The sequence below is a fragment of the Notamacropus eugenii genome, chromosome 5 (assembly GCF_028372415.1).
Source record: "Notamacropus eugenii isolate mMacEug1 chromosome 5, mMacEug1.pri_v2, whole genome shotgun sequence".
Taxonomy (NCBI): domain Eukaryota; kingdom Metazoa; phylum Chordata; class Mammalia; order Diprotodontia; family Macropodidae; genus Notamacropus; species Notamacropus eugenii.
Genome location: NC_092876.1, coordinates 295,287,461 through 295,302,293, shown reverse-complemented (window position 1 = coordinate 295,302,293; position 14,833 = coordinate 295,287,461). Strand labels below are relative to the sequence as shown.

General features: G+C 37.5%; 1 long non-coding RNA gene across 1 annotated transcript; it reads left to right on the top strand.

The window, feature by feature from the left end:
* Positions 1-9,502: 9,502 nt before the first annotated feature.
* Positions 9,503-11,973, top strand: LOC140506240 (uncharacterized). The gene is made up of 2 exons (XR_011967827.1): positions 9,503-9,580; positions 11,587-11,973. It is a non-coding gene; the product is annotated as an uncharacterized lncRNA (long non-coding RNA).
* The last annotated feature ends 2,860 nt before the right edge of the window (positions 11,974-14,833 follow it).

Sequence of the window (14,833 nt, the reverse complement as noted above, 5' to 3'; positions counted from 1 at the left end):
AGTGCTTCTGGAAACTAAAATGAATAAGATGAAAAGCTTTTATTGGTGCTGCTATTAGCATGATAATAATGACAGATTCCATTTACCAAACTGTCATAACAAAACATGAAATAAGTTATTAAAGTATTACAACTCTCTTATTAGAAGGGATGAAGAAATTGAAGCTTAAAGAGTTAGGTATTTGTCTATGGTCCCTGATAGTAAGTGTTATGGTTGGGATTTGAACCGAGGCTTCCTGACTCTAAATCTGGACAGCTGGGTAGTACAGTGGGTAGTGCACTGGGCTGGAAATCAGGAAGACTCTTTTCTTGAATTCAAATACAGCCTCAAATACTTACTAGCTGTGTTATCCTAGCCAAGTCATTTGACACTGTTGGCTTCAGTTTCCTAATTTGTAAAATGAGCTGGAGAAGGAAATGGCAAATTACTCCAATATTTTTGCATAACCAAATGGGGTCACAAAGAATTAAACATGGCTGAACAACACCCTGATAATCCATCTACCATGACTTTGTACCTTGGTTTCTGTTTAGTTTCTTCTATTCTGTTTCATGTGTGTCATTATCGTTTTCTCAGTATGATCCCACGATCAGACATTCTCTGGGATCAGGAAGTTTGTCTTTTGCGGGGGGGAGGGGGGGGAGCGTCCTACTCATAGCCATTAGCAGAGTGTTGTGTGCATAGTGTGAGACTGAAAAAAATTGTTACATTATAGTGATAGTAATAATACCTTGCACTTATAGGGAAGATCACAGTTTTCAACAAAAGCATTTTCTCACAATTATTGTCCTGGGAAACAGAGCAAAGATTACCCCCGTTTGATAAATGAGAGAACTGAGATGGGGAGAGATTAAGTGAAATAACTAAGGTCACAATAAATGATGTGGCAATGACTTAAACAGAGGTTTCCTAGCTCCTAGTTTGGTGCCTTTTCAATTAAATCATATATTAATGAGCTATAACTTAAAAGTGATCCGGTGCATAGAGCAGTTAAATAATTTCTCTATGGTCCCTCAATGGTGTCGGAAAAGGGGTTTGAACCTACACCACACTGCCTCTGCTAAATCGTATTGTTAACTAAAGTCTTAAGGCTTCCAGGCTCACAAACAAGGCACTAACACAGGCCCTAAAAATACTGTAGCCAGAGCAAACAAATGGAGTCTGATAGGGGCTCTCTTGGATCCTTTCTCCCTTTCTGGAACCACATTTGGCTCAAGAAGATGTTGTCTGAGCACATTCAATTGGAAAGACTTTCAAGAAAATGTGGAAAGAGTTGTTTCAGCATCTTTCAAGCTTCCTGTTGTTCTCACTCTCTACTTCCTAATTGCTTATTGAGAGCCTCTTCACTGGGAACAGTCAAGAGGAACAGAACTGAAGTCCAAGGGAAAAAAAAAATGCTCTCCTGGAAAGAATTGAGATTTTTTTTTTTCAGGGCTGAGGATTTAAATGAAGAAAGATTGAACTTCTTGAATCATTAGGAAAGTAGAGGCTAATGTATGCATTCCACCTGGAGATGCCCATTCAAGTAATTACCAAAGTTAAAGGCCCCACCCGGGACAGGAGATCACCAGCTAGACAGTAGCCATTAGCAGCATATTAAATTAAGTACTCATTCTAACATCCACACATTCACCGACTCAATTGTGCATTACAGGCTCCACATGGACTTCACTTAACTGGAATCCTGGAGAGAAAGCAGCATTTTGATTTCAACTAAATTGCAGTAGGAAAAGATGAAAAAGGGAACAGAAAGGTAAATGTTTTTCCTCACAGTTCATCCAAAGCAGTATGGCATACTTAGAATCCAAATGATCAGAATGATACAGCCAGCAACCAGACTGTCTTGCAGAGCATTTTCTAGAGGGCAATGAAGAGGGAAAGAGAAAGTAGGGGCAGGAGGAAAGTTAGTTACCTTGGTTTAGCTTTTGCCTATTAAAAAAGAAAATACCAGTAATTCTTTATTATCTATGGGTTGTTGAGCAATCCCTTTTTAAAAAAAAATAGATTTTTTTGATATCTTTTGTTTTTCTACATTCTACATTTGCCCCTGTATCACTCTCCTTCTCACTTCCCAGATAGCTATGTCTTGTAGCAAGCATTTATTTTTTTAAAATAAATAGGAAGAAGAGAAAATAATCCAGACCACTGATTTCAGCACTGGAAATCCCCTCTCCCCAATATAGTGTTATAACTCATCTGTAACCTAGAATTTTAGGATGTTGTCTTAGGTACTGAGAGAGCGAGTGACTTGTATATATTTGTTGGAAGTTGTCACCAATAGCCCCATTAAACTGTAAGCTCCTTGAGGGATGGAAATGTCTTTTGCCCATTTTGGTATCCCCAGCATTTAATACAGTGCCTGGCACATAGTAGATGCCTAATAAATGTTTGCTGAATTGAATTTATCACCCAGTAAACATCAGAAGACTTGAACTCAGGGTTTTCCTAATTCTAAGGTCAGTCTTCCACACAGTTACGTCAGGTTACCACTCTCTTCGTCCCTGCCCTTTGATATTTCTTTATTTTCTCTTGCTATGATTCAGTTTCTTCCTGTGATCCCCTCAGGATAGTCACAGTAATTGATATTTATTCAAATCACTTATATTTAGTGTTTTGTCTCCTCATTGTACTCCCTACACTTGTAATCCTAGTTCCAGGGATGCAGAGTTTAGAACATTTATGGTAAAAGTATTACAGTATATAAAAATCCTCATTGCCTCATGCTTTGGGACTCATGCAATTGGGACTCTTTTTCAGTTAGTCTCCTTCCCTTGTCTCCTCATTAATCACTAAGTGGTTATATCTGAATCTCATGAATAATCAGGGCAGGATTGCATGGAATCTTGGACCCAATAACTATTTTTCAAATCCAATATCTCTTTAGGTGGGAACAAATTACAGAAGATCAGAAATGTGCTGTCCAATGATGTTTGACAATGGATAGAGCCAGTTTTGATCTGGGTAGTGGCAAAGCTAGATTATTTAAATTTGCTATTTCAGTTTGGCTGATAGCATAGACAGAGACACAGATTTCTGGAGCAAAGATTATTCTGTATTTGCAATCAGTGATATTGCTGAATGGCAATTTCATATGAGACATGGCCTATCAGAAATAATTCTGTACCTTGACTCTGCTATCCAAATTGGAATAATAGGAACTCATGAGATTCTGATGCTCAAGCCATATGGTCTGTTGGTTGTTAATTTTTTTGGGTAATGCTAAATAATAGATTAGAATTCAAAAGAAAAGTCTCAGGGGACAGTTAACTCTAGACGGGTCAAATGAGGGTACTAAGGATGGATGAGGTTATCTATTGACACATCCTGAATTTGTTTCCACAGCTGGCTGACTTATATGTTATCAGTAGGGCAAGGAAAACCAGTCTACACAAGCTAAATGGCCAAGAACAGATGAAAAGAGAGCTAATAATACTGTAATTAGGAATAATGCCAAAGCAGAACCTGCAGATGTCCTAGTATGAAAGGGGAAGCCAAAGAAAAGAATGGAGCTTTCATGAAACATCAGCTGAGTGTGGCTAGTTTCAAACTGACAGTTTCAAACCGAAGAGGGGAAAAATAAACTTTGGGTCTCACAACTGAGGGTGTTGACTTGTCAGCTAAACATCGATATTGTTTCCCCTTATTACTATATGACACAATGGAATATTTATGTGTGTTAACAAACTTCCTGGGGATATATTATTTTAGAAGTATTCTATGGATATTGTAGAGTATCAAGATGGAAAATATATTGAAAGATCAAATGTTCCTGATCCTCAGCAAAAGGCAACAGATGCTAGTACTAAGAGATCTTATCCTTGATCATTTACATATATATATATACATTCTGCCCAAGATGAGAGAGTAAATGACTTAACCTGAGTGGCTAATCACTCGAAGGTCATAGTAATTTTACAAATTGTGACTACATCTTTTAACCATTCTATCTTCCATCCCTATGCTATCCCTCCCATTCCCCAAATAGGTCAGGGGTGGGGAACCTGCAGCCTCGAGGCCACATGTGGTCCTCTAAGTACTCAAGTGTGGCCCATTGACTGAATCCAAACTTTACATAACAAGGATCTCCCACCCCTGGGTTATCCCTTCTCTCCAGGTATTTCTTCAAAAACCTTTCAACCACCTTGAGTCATATACCAGACAGAGACTGTGCCCTGGAGGTTTTAATCCTTTCAACTCTAGGACTTGCTCTATGATGTTCTGATTGGTGACTTCCTCTTTTGACACACTGATTTAAGAAAGCCCCTGCCATGCTTCATTCTTTGGTCTCCTCAGCAGTCTCACCAACTGTCTTATCACCATGCACTCTACTTTCTTGATGCGCACCTTGTACCCTACTCGCCCTCCACACCCCATACATGTACACAACACACATACTATTTCTAGAATCATGATCAAATCAACCCTGTCATTTTTCCTAGATGAAAAGCACTGATCAGCCCACCCTTCCTTTACTCCATGAATCTATTTACCATACCAGAAATGATCAGGATTAAAGTGCTCCTCCCTGGCTACCATGTTCCTATGGGTGTTGTCTCATCCATTAGAATGTAAGCTCTCTGAGGACAAAGAAAAACTTTGCTTTTGTATTTATGCATATAGCACAGTGCTTGGTACTCAATAAGTGTTTAAAAAATATATTCCATTTATTCATTCATTCATGCTCTAGGAAAGGCAAAACACTAAATAGGTAGCACACAACTGAGTTTCTTCATACAATGGCAATATGTGGTTGTAGAGAACTTTGTAACTTTTCAAAATGCTTTTACATCTATTATCTTAAGGGATGGGCATCATTATTCCCATTTTTATAGATAAACAAATGAAGTACAGAGAAGTGAAATATCACAAGGTCACATAGTTAATCAGTGGAAAATTTCAGATTATCATCAAAGTTTCTCGACTTTTCAGCCCCTTTCTCATAGCACTAGATTTCATTGCTTCACGACTATTCGAACTCATGATTGCTTGCTAGAAGCCAGGCCCCTTGTGGGAATTTTACTCAAAATATATTTTGAAGAGGTAGGGAAGTGTGAGGATCCTAGGAATCTAGAGAAAAGCAGGAGGGCAATTATTGCTAATAAAAAGAGGCCTTACCAGGCAGAGGACAGTGAAAAGGGGAGCGGATAGGATCCCAAGGTAAACTTCGCCTATTTCACAATCTTTTGCAAGGCCATTTATATTTGAAACCCCTCAGAATGCTAACTCAAAGACATAGTGTCAGGGGATACTTAAAAACTACCTATGCTAGTTAAAAGGGGTTGAGTCTCTAAGGGAATGAAATAATATGAATAGGAAAGTCAGAACCCAAAGAATTTGAAATAATTGTTTCAGTGTAAGGAATCTGGGATGGGACAAGTGACAGATCACAATATTTTCCAGACTGTACCCAATCCCCCACATATATTATCAACAGAATGGATTATATTACAACCAACCAAAGTACCAAAGACTTGAGAGCTGTTCTAGGAACAGTGAGATAATACAGTGACTAAAGTGCTGTGTCTGGAAGTTAGAAAGAGATGAGTTTGTATCTGGCCTTAGATATTCACTAGCTGTGGGACTTTGGGCAAGTCATTTGATCCTCTGCCTCAGTTTCCTCAACTGTAAAATGGGCATAATAATAGCACCTGCCTTCCAGGATTGCAATAAGGAGGAAATAAGATAATCTTTATAAAGGGCTTAGCAGAGTATCTGTTATGTAGTAGGTGCTAAATAAATGTTAGCTATTGTTACTGTTGCAGTGGTTACTATTATTAACTTAGAACCCTGAGAGATGATAAGTCTAGACAAATACACCTGAAACTCACTTCCCTTACTTACAAAGACAGTTTTGGAACCATACAATTAGAAATGGGGAAATTTATCCTGAGGTTCAGAAGTCTTTATCAAAATGAGTATTGTGGCATCCATATTCAGGAGAGAACTGAACATTCCTGTCCCTCAACATGGGATCCAGAAAAGTCCTTTGACAGGTGAAAATGAGGCTCATTTCTAGTAAAAAAAAAATAGAATTCATAAGAATTAGGATGGGGAGAGGTGGCACAGGGTGGGTGTTGTCAATCAGAAAGAAAAAGCAGTTTATGAGGAAAGCTGAAGGGGCGTCAGGGGTTATGAGAGCCATCTGTGATAGACCTTTTAGAATCCCCATAGTCTTCAAAGTTTGGTCTTCTTGTGGCTCTTAGAAAGTTCAGTGTCTGTTTTAAGCACAGAGGAAGTGCAGTCATTCCAATTTTCTTTTAATTTAACCTTTTCCTTTGGGGAATTGACTCTGTGCTGTTTCTATCATCTGCTTTCCTAATCCTCTAAGAACCAAGGTAAAAACTAATTTACTGTCTTTCATCATCTCTGCTTACAATGTTCTCTCTTTCTTTCCTTGCAAGTCTATACATCTGTTTGGAGGGATGAAGGAAGTCCTTCCCTTTTTTGAAAGACTTTTTGCTATTCCTCTGGTATGCATCCTCTTAGATCTCAGTATGTTATTTTCCCAGATGTTCTCTCCTTTATGCAGAGGAAAAAAAGTTTTAAAATGAAAAGAAGGTAAAGGGTCCTATTCAACTGGTTCTGAGTCTCCAAAGTTACAAAAAAACTGTCTTGAGGTGGATTTGTTGATTTTGTTGTAATTGTTATTATATTATCATTTATCTGAGCCCTGGAAAAACATCTTTTAGAATAACTTGCTATCTTAGTGTCAGTTGCCACTAATTCAATATTCTTCCTTTCTAGATACGGTGGGTTTTGAAGTCCCTTTATCTCAGAGATATTTTGTAGATGACGTTTTCTTCATTGATACCAAACTATCCTAGATGACTCTGATAATGAGAAAATCTTCTAAAGTTGCTTTCACACCATCAGCAGCCACACAGCCTACAAAATCCCAGGTTTCCCAGGGACATAAATAGAATAATTTCATCTTAGGCCAGTGATTACAGTCCTCGATTGAAAATTCACACAATATAGAGGAGGGCAACATACTCAAAAGGTAACAGAAAGTCAGCCTATGAATTTTCCCAGGCTAGGATACTCTTGATAATTTCAGCTTCCTGGATGGACAAAGTCATTTTCCAGAACTGGTCATTTGTTAGGATCGTTTACTTTGGAGTTGGAATGGATCTTAAAGGCCATTGAGTCCAAACCTCTCAAAATGAACAAAAAGGTCCACAGTCCCATGCACCATCTTCTCCTTCCGTTATGATGGTAACTCAGTGGCAAAAATAAAAATGACACTAAAAATTTCAAAGGCTGTATCCTGTATGTAAATCTTAATTGACTTGTCTGTGCTTTAAGTGGGAAATCTTTGCCCAATGACCAATGACTGATACACCATTGAATGAACTGACATATTAATATTGATATTCTCCTCATTAATGAAACAGAAGACAATAATTAAAGTAAAATTGAAAGGGTCATTTTTCCAATGCCATCCACAGCAAGGTCACTATGAGCTGAGTTGGTAAAGGGAAAGACTACCTTCCCCCTAGAATCCTTTCTTATTTAAATCTTGTGTCCTCAAAAAATGGGCTTGGGGTTTTGTTGTATTTTATCCTTTTCAGGACTAGGAGTATATGGTGGAATCCTCATACCCAGATTCTCCCATGGAGACCTTGGAGATAGGATGCTGGCCTGGATATTGCTTCCAGCCCAGAAAGGAAGCCCTAAGATGCCAGGGTACCCAAGACTCATAGGACTTTGGATCAATTCCTTGGTGGAAGTAGTCTATATAGGAACCAAGTTAAACTCTGAATTTAATGTCCCTACTCTCTTCAAAGACTGAGAGAGGTATGTAATGGGAGAGTATGTCCTTTACTTTTTTTTTTCTGAGGTGGGAGGAGCGATTCTATTTGTGATCACTATAGCTTTGAAATAAATATTCCTATGGGGAGAAAAAAAAAACCTAAATGAAAGAATGGGTCTCATGATTTCCTTGGGGGAGACAAAGAAACTAATTTTATTTTGAGCTTATAATTCTCATAATCAAAAAGACCACCATGAAGATGTACAACTAATATTTCTGTAAAGCTTAAAGATTTGCAAAACACTTTATGTATGTTGTCCTGTTTTGATTCCCACACAATCTTGTGAGATAAGTGCCCTATTTTTGCAGATGAGGAAACTGAGGATGACAAGGATTAAATAACTTACCCAGCTTTACACAGCTAGTAAATGTCTGAGGTAAGATTTGAATGTAAGTCTGACTCCAGTGCCACTATTCTGGTTATAACTCCTCCAAAATCAGTTGAAGCAGCAAAATCTGTTACATCAGGGGAAGAAATATTTTTTTAAAAAAATTAATAAAAACTTGACAAGAACTCTCAAGCAAAGTCAACATATGGTTTATGTTCCTTGGCTTTGATGTGAAGATGGGCACAGGGAAAGAGAGAGAAAATGTGATAGAAATTATGGTTTAGGCTTAAGAAATAAACAAATTCAAGTATTTGTTGATTATTTAGTCACACCTGATTAATGAATACCTTCTGTAAGAAAAGAATTGGAAAGTGCTCAATGTGGCCAAAAATAATTGTTACATACAAGTGTCTGTATCAAAACAAATAAAGTAAAGCAAGCTTTCCTGTAGCTCTCAAAGAGAATCTGGAGAAGAAAATCTATGGTTTCAGTATTCTTCTAAATTTCAAAAATCTAGAGACCTATTCCATATCTCCAAGATTTTGTATAAACTGAAATTGCATCCTATGTGTTGGTACTACAAAAAGTGACCTTAACTAAAGAGATTAACCCTTTTTAAAATAATAATATTTTATTTTATCCCAATTACATGTAAAGACAATTTTTAACATCCATTTTTGAAAATTTTGAGTTCCAAATTCTTTCCCTTCCTGCTTCTGCTTCCTTCTCCTTTAGAGGGCAAGCAATTTAATATGCATTAAATGTGTGTGATATGCAAAATACATTTTCATATGCTGTGAAAGAAAACATAGACCAAAAAGAAAAAAAGAAAACCCTGGGAAAAAAATAAAGTGAAGAATAGTGTGCTTCAATCTGCATTCAGATCCCATAAGTTCTTTCTCTGGAGGTCGATAACATGTTTCATCATGAGTCCTTTACAATTGTCTTGGATCACTGTATTGCTGAGAATAGCTAAGTCAGTCACAGTTGATCATCATACAATGTTGCTATTACTGTGTACAATGTTCTCCTGGTTCTGCTCACTTCACTTTGCATCAATTTAGGTAAGTCTTTCCAAGTTTTTTTTTAAATCATTCTATTCTTCATTTCTGATAGTATAATAATATTCCATTACAATCATACAGCACAACTTGTTCAGCCAATTGATGAGCATCTCCTCAGTTTCCAATTCTTTGCCACCACCAAAAGAACTGCTATAAATATTTGTGTACAAATAAATTCTTTCCACTTTTTAAAAAAAAAATCTCTTTGGGATGCTGACCTAGTGGTGGTATTGCTGAATCAAATGGTACACACAGTTTTATAACCTAAAGGGGCTTAATTTTAAACATGCTTCTCTCACACAGCATTATCTACACTTGGACTTCTCAATCACTGCCTTCTGAGCCTCCTGAGCATAGAAGAATAAATTTGATATGTAAGTCTTTTTTCTTGATCTTGGCTCTTCTGGATCTGATACTTGCTAGGACTAGCTGATATTCATTGACAGCTTGCCTTCATATGGGTGAACTACAATTTGTTGTCTCTTAGCAATACCCTAACATCGTTCAAAACAGATCAGAATCCATCATCTCCTTCCTGTTTCTTGAATCCTCACTTGGCTAATATTTGTTACTCCTTTCTTAGAACCTGTCATCCTCATTCCCTTCCCTCAACATCATGGATTTGTTGAGAATACAGCTTAATAGATGTAAATCTGTAAACCCACTAGCACCTTGCATTAGTGTGCAATTAACTCGAAGCAGTCTAAGTGAGGCTGTGACAACATTCCACAATGGAAAGATGCAGGAATCACATATAGTACAAAGTCTCCCTGTGCCTTAGTTATAATCTTATGGTCAGAAATGCCCTCTGGCATTTTCTCCCCCATGCCTATTCCCTGCCTCAAACCTGAACTTTCTGTCCATGGGAAGCATGGGAAACATAGTGCCAGTAAGGATGACAAAGATACATTTCCCCTACAGAAGTACCAGGTCAGGTAGTATACAACTAACTGTAAACCTAATTTGGCCAAGATCTAACACTATTCCTTTTCTCTAATATCTGTTGTAGTATTTACTGTCTTTAAAATAAGATTTATAAGATAAGTATTACCTATGTCATATTTAGAATTGTAGCAGCTTTCAACAGGTGAATAGTACTATATTAGGGTAGTGTATGCAGTCTGAATAGTCTGCATAATTTAGTGATCTGTATAATTTGACTTTTCATACACAAATAAAACTATGCTAACTATATTGATTAATCAACTATTTTCTTTGGGTGTTTCAAAAACCTAGAAAAATGGGATGTTTTAAAATAGAAACACTTCAATATTCACTTGATTCTTGAATCTCATAATTTTTAACTAGTTTTGTGAATTACCACTTAATCTTGATTTTCCACTTGTACTATAATAGTGTGTTTCCACTTTGTTTCACCAATCAAATATTGTTAAGTGCTTAAAAGTAGTTCCAGGTCTCATCTTGTTGTCTCAAGTCTTCACGGACCTTTCATAACTTCATATTAGACATACTTATGCTGTATTTATCTGAATGCTTGCTATTTCACAGCCAGTTGTCATAAATGGCCCTATTGCTGCACTAGAATCTGTTTCCAATAACAACTATTATCACACCTTGAACACTTAGCTTCTGTTGTGATATCTCCTCAAAACTGCTCTAAAGCCACTCCGATCATCAAGTCTATGCAGATCATGTAAGCACCATTTTCCCCTATAGATCTGGCATAACCATGATGCTCTTACCTGAAACTGCTTTATTATATGGCTACCAACAAGCCCTTAATTTCTAAATGCAGTGGTCTAATCTTAGCCCTCATCCTTGACTTTTCTTTTATTCTTCCTGGACACTCTCTCCAACTTGAGTTTTCATACCATTGCTATTTCCCAATTTTCTTTCTATTTGTATGCCACTCCTTCTCTGGCTTTCCACATCCATATTTTGACTACTTTCTGTAGATATACCAGAGAGGTGCCTTCTTGATTCTCCTCTTTCTCTAGCTCTCTCTCTCTCTCTCAGTGATCTCATCAGCTTCCTTGGGTTCACTTTTTTACTTCTCTGAGTCTGAATCCCAAATTGACATATCTAAGCCCTCACACTCTTGACCTCTTAGCCTATATTTCCAACTGAAAAATAAATATCCCAGCCTAAGTGTGTCGTTTACACCTCAGACTCCACGCATCAAAAATAGAAGTCATTTTCTTCCTCTTTATACTTAATGTCCTTCCAGACTCCTCATTCTTCAAGCTTTCCAGCTTCTCAACCAATCTCTGAATGGTCATATATAGTAGGTGCTTAATAAATGTTTATTGAATTAACTCTTTGCTCCAGTCAGGTGAACAGTACTCCCTAGAATATCTATTTATGGCACTCCCTTCAACTCACTTGATTAATCATTGCATTTTTTCCCCCATTTCTTTAGAGACCTATAATTTCATTAGCAGAGGCAATGCCTGGCATGGATTTTCCCCTGCACTGAAACAGCCTGGCAATTCTTCTGTGATTTTCAAGCCTCAGAGAATTGTGTGGGATCTGAGAAGTTAAGAGAGACACATGTGATCACAGTATATGTCAAAGGAAGGACTTGAACACAGGTTTTCTCCAAGGCCAGCTTTCTATCCTCTGCATCAAACTGCTTCTCAACATTTTCTCTGAACTTGCTTTGATAATGAATCATTTACATGGAAATAAATCTTTGGCAAAAAGATGACTGGAATTTCCTCTACAAGATGATATTACCCACTGTTTGATTCTCTAAAGATGCATAGCCTTTTCACTTCTGAACCTATTAAATGTGTTTTGAGAAGAATACTGTTTTATAATAGTTTTTTTTCTTCCCACATGTCTGAGCCTCCTCTTTTCCTCTGTAGTTTACACTGTTTCACTTGTTAATCTGATCAGCAACCATGGTTCCAATCATCTCTACTTGTTGATCCTTGGATCTACTTATCCAACCCTAATCTCTTCTAAATTCGAAAGTACCAGTTGGGCATCTCAACATAGATGTCCTGTAGGCATCTCAGATGCAAAATATCCCAAACTGAAATCATTATCTTTCTCCTTCAAGTAAAATACCATACACACACACACACACACACACACACACACACACACACACACACACACGCACATACACCTTCTAAACTTCCCTACCGTTGCCCAGGAACCACCATTCTCCCAATCACCCAGGCTCCCAACACAGTTCTCATCCTTAAGTCCTCACTCTCTCTCAACCCCTCCCCTATCAAATCCATTGCCAAGTCTTGTCAATACATAATATCTCTAGACTATTCCAGTAGCCTCCTGGTTGGTCTCCCTTCCTCAAGTCTCTCCCCATACTTATTTGTCCTCTATTCATCACTCCCCTATTCAATAAACTCCAAGGACTTATTAATATCTCCAGAATCAAATACAAGATGTTTCATTTGGCTTTTAAATCATAACCTGACCCCTTCCTACCTTCCCAGTTGCTGTGACTTTCTCCCTTTCATGTTCTCTATAATCCAGTAACATTGGCCTCCCTTATGTTCCTTGAACATGACATTCCATTTTTCCCCTCTGTCCTCTAATTCCCTCCTCTTCTCTGCCTCCTGGCTTACCTGGCTACCTTCAAGTCCCAACTAAGTTCCCACCTTTCATAGGAATCCTTTCTTTATTCTCCTCAAGTTGTTATCCCTCTGCTGATTATCTCCAATTTATCCCACTGGGCTGCTAGGTGGCATAATGGATACAGACAGCACAGGGCCTCGAGTCAGGAAGACTTAATTTTCCTGAGATCAAATGTGACCTTAGACCTTTACTAGCTATGCAACCCTGGGTAAATCACTTAACCCTATTTGCTTTAGTTTCCTCATCTGTAAAATGAGCTGGAAAAGAAAATGGCAAACCACTCCAGTATCTTTGCCAAACAGGGTCATGAAGAGTCAGACACAACTGAAAACAATTGAACAATGGCAAATCTTGTAAATATTTTCTTTATGCATAGTTGTTTAAGTGCTTTTTTTCCTCTATTAGACTGTGAGATTCTTAAAGAGCAAGGACTGTCTTTTACCTTTCTTTGTGTCCCTAGCACAGTGCTAAGCACGGAGTAAGTGCTTAACAAAGGTTTATTGAGTGACTGCCCAAGACAGTAAGGGTACAAAATTGAGATGAGAGTCTAGTTCTTTGGAGCCTCACTCCTGTGTTCATTCTACTATAAGATGTTAAGTGACAGCAAGTAAAGCTTTGCTTTTCTATGCTCTCAAAAGCACCACAGAAATTCTAAGGTTCATTTCAAGTCTCTCAAAGGAGTAAAGATGATAAAAGACATAGCCAATCAGTTTTGGATAGTTTTACTAGTTCACTGTTTGTGGAGTTTTGGATTGCTCCAGCCATCCTGGAAAACAACCTGATATTCCATAAGAGAATTAGAACTGTTCATGCCCTTTGACCCACTGATCAAGCTACTAGTTGTTTACTTCCAAGTAGATCAAAGAGAGAAAGAACTGATATATATGAATAATATTCTTAGTAGCATGGCATAGAGGATATAGCACTGATATCAGGATCAGAAAGACTTGGATTCATTTCATGTCTTGGACACATGGCATTTTACTTGTCCACTTGAAGTCCCTGGAAACTCTCAAAGATGTTAAGTTTGCAGAACGGGTGATGATCTGCATTGATCACCAAACTTTTCTCATCTTGGGTTATTTATAACAATAAAATCAGATATTGGTACCAAAAAGATATAGCACTTCTTTGTAATGGCAAAAAAAATTAGGACTGCTGCGTTTTGGGAAATGACTGAACAAATTGTGCTATGTAAATATAGCACAATATTGTGCTGTAAGAAATACTAGGAAGTCAGATAAACATGGGCAAACATAGTAAGCATTGCCCCCAGTTTTGACTGCCTTCTCCTGAGTAATTACTTTGGGCCTGTTTTGTATGAACGTTACATTTATTTCTTCTTGATGTTAATGTAGTTTGTTTGTTTGTTTGAAAATAGAATGTAAACTACTTCAGGGTAAAGATTGTTCCAATTTTGTGTTTTTATCTCCATTGTCTAGTGCAGTACCTGTCACCTAGTAGATGCCTGCCACATGCTTCCTGAATACATGAATGAACTAAATAATTTGAAGTTTAGTCTAACTCCATCATTTTACAGATAAGGAAATTAAAAGTGTGGAGTGATTAAATGCTGAACTTAGGGTCACAGACAGCAAAGAGTAGAGGTGGATTTGAATTCAACTCCTCTGACTCCAAAGCCAGTCTTCTTTGCATATCACCACACCATCATGTGTTAGAGCAGAGGCAGTGGGCTTCATGAAGCCAACAACACTCCCAGCATGATTGGAACCAGATTAAAATGTAATTAGGAAACATATAACAAATACATAAAAATATAATAAAACAGAGATGATATTATATTTTAGAACTAAATTGATATTCAACCAGCAAGGACCTTAATGTGCAGATTAGTGGCCACTTTTTCTTTTTGAGTTGGACAGCACTGTTCTAGATTACCCATTGTTATCAAGTCATTATTTTTTATATAAATCAACATTAACTCAATATAAAGATAGTATGGCATAGTAGATGAAGTTATAAACCATCTAAGCTTATTCTATCAGAAGCCATGTCTTAAGTCTGACCAAATTTGGGTATGTGTGAGTCCTGGTCTTGTG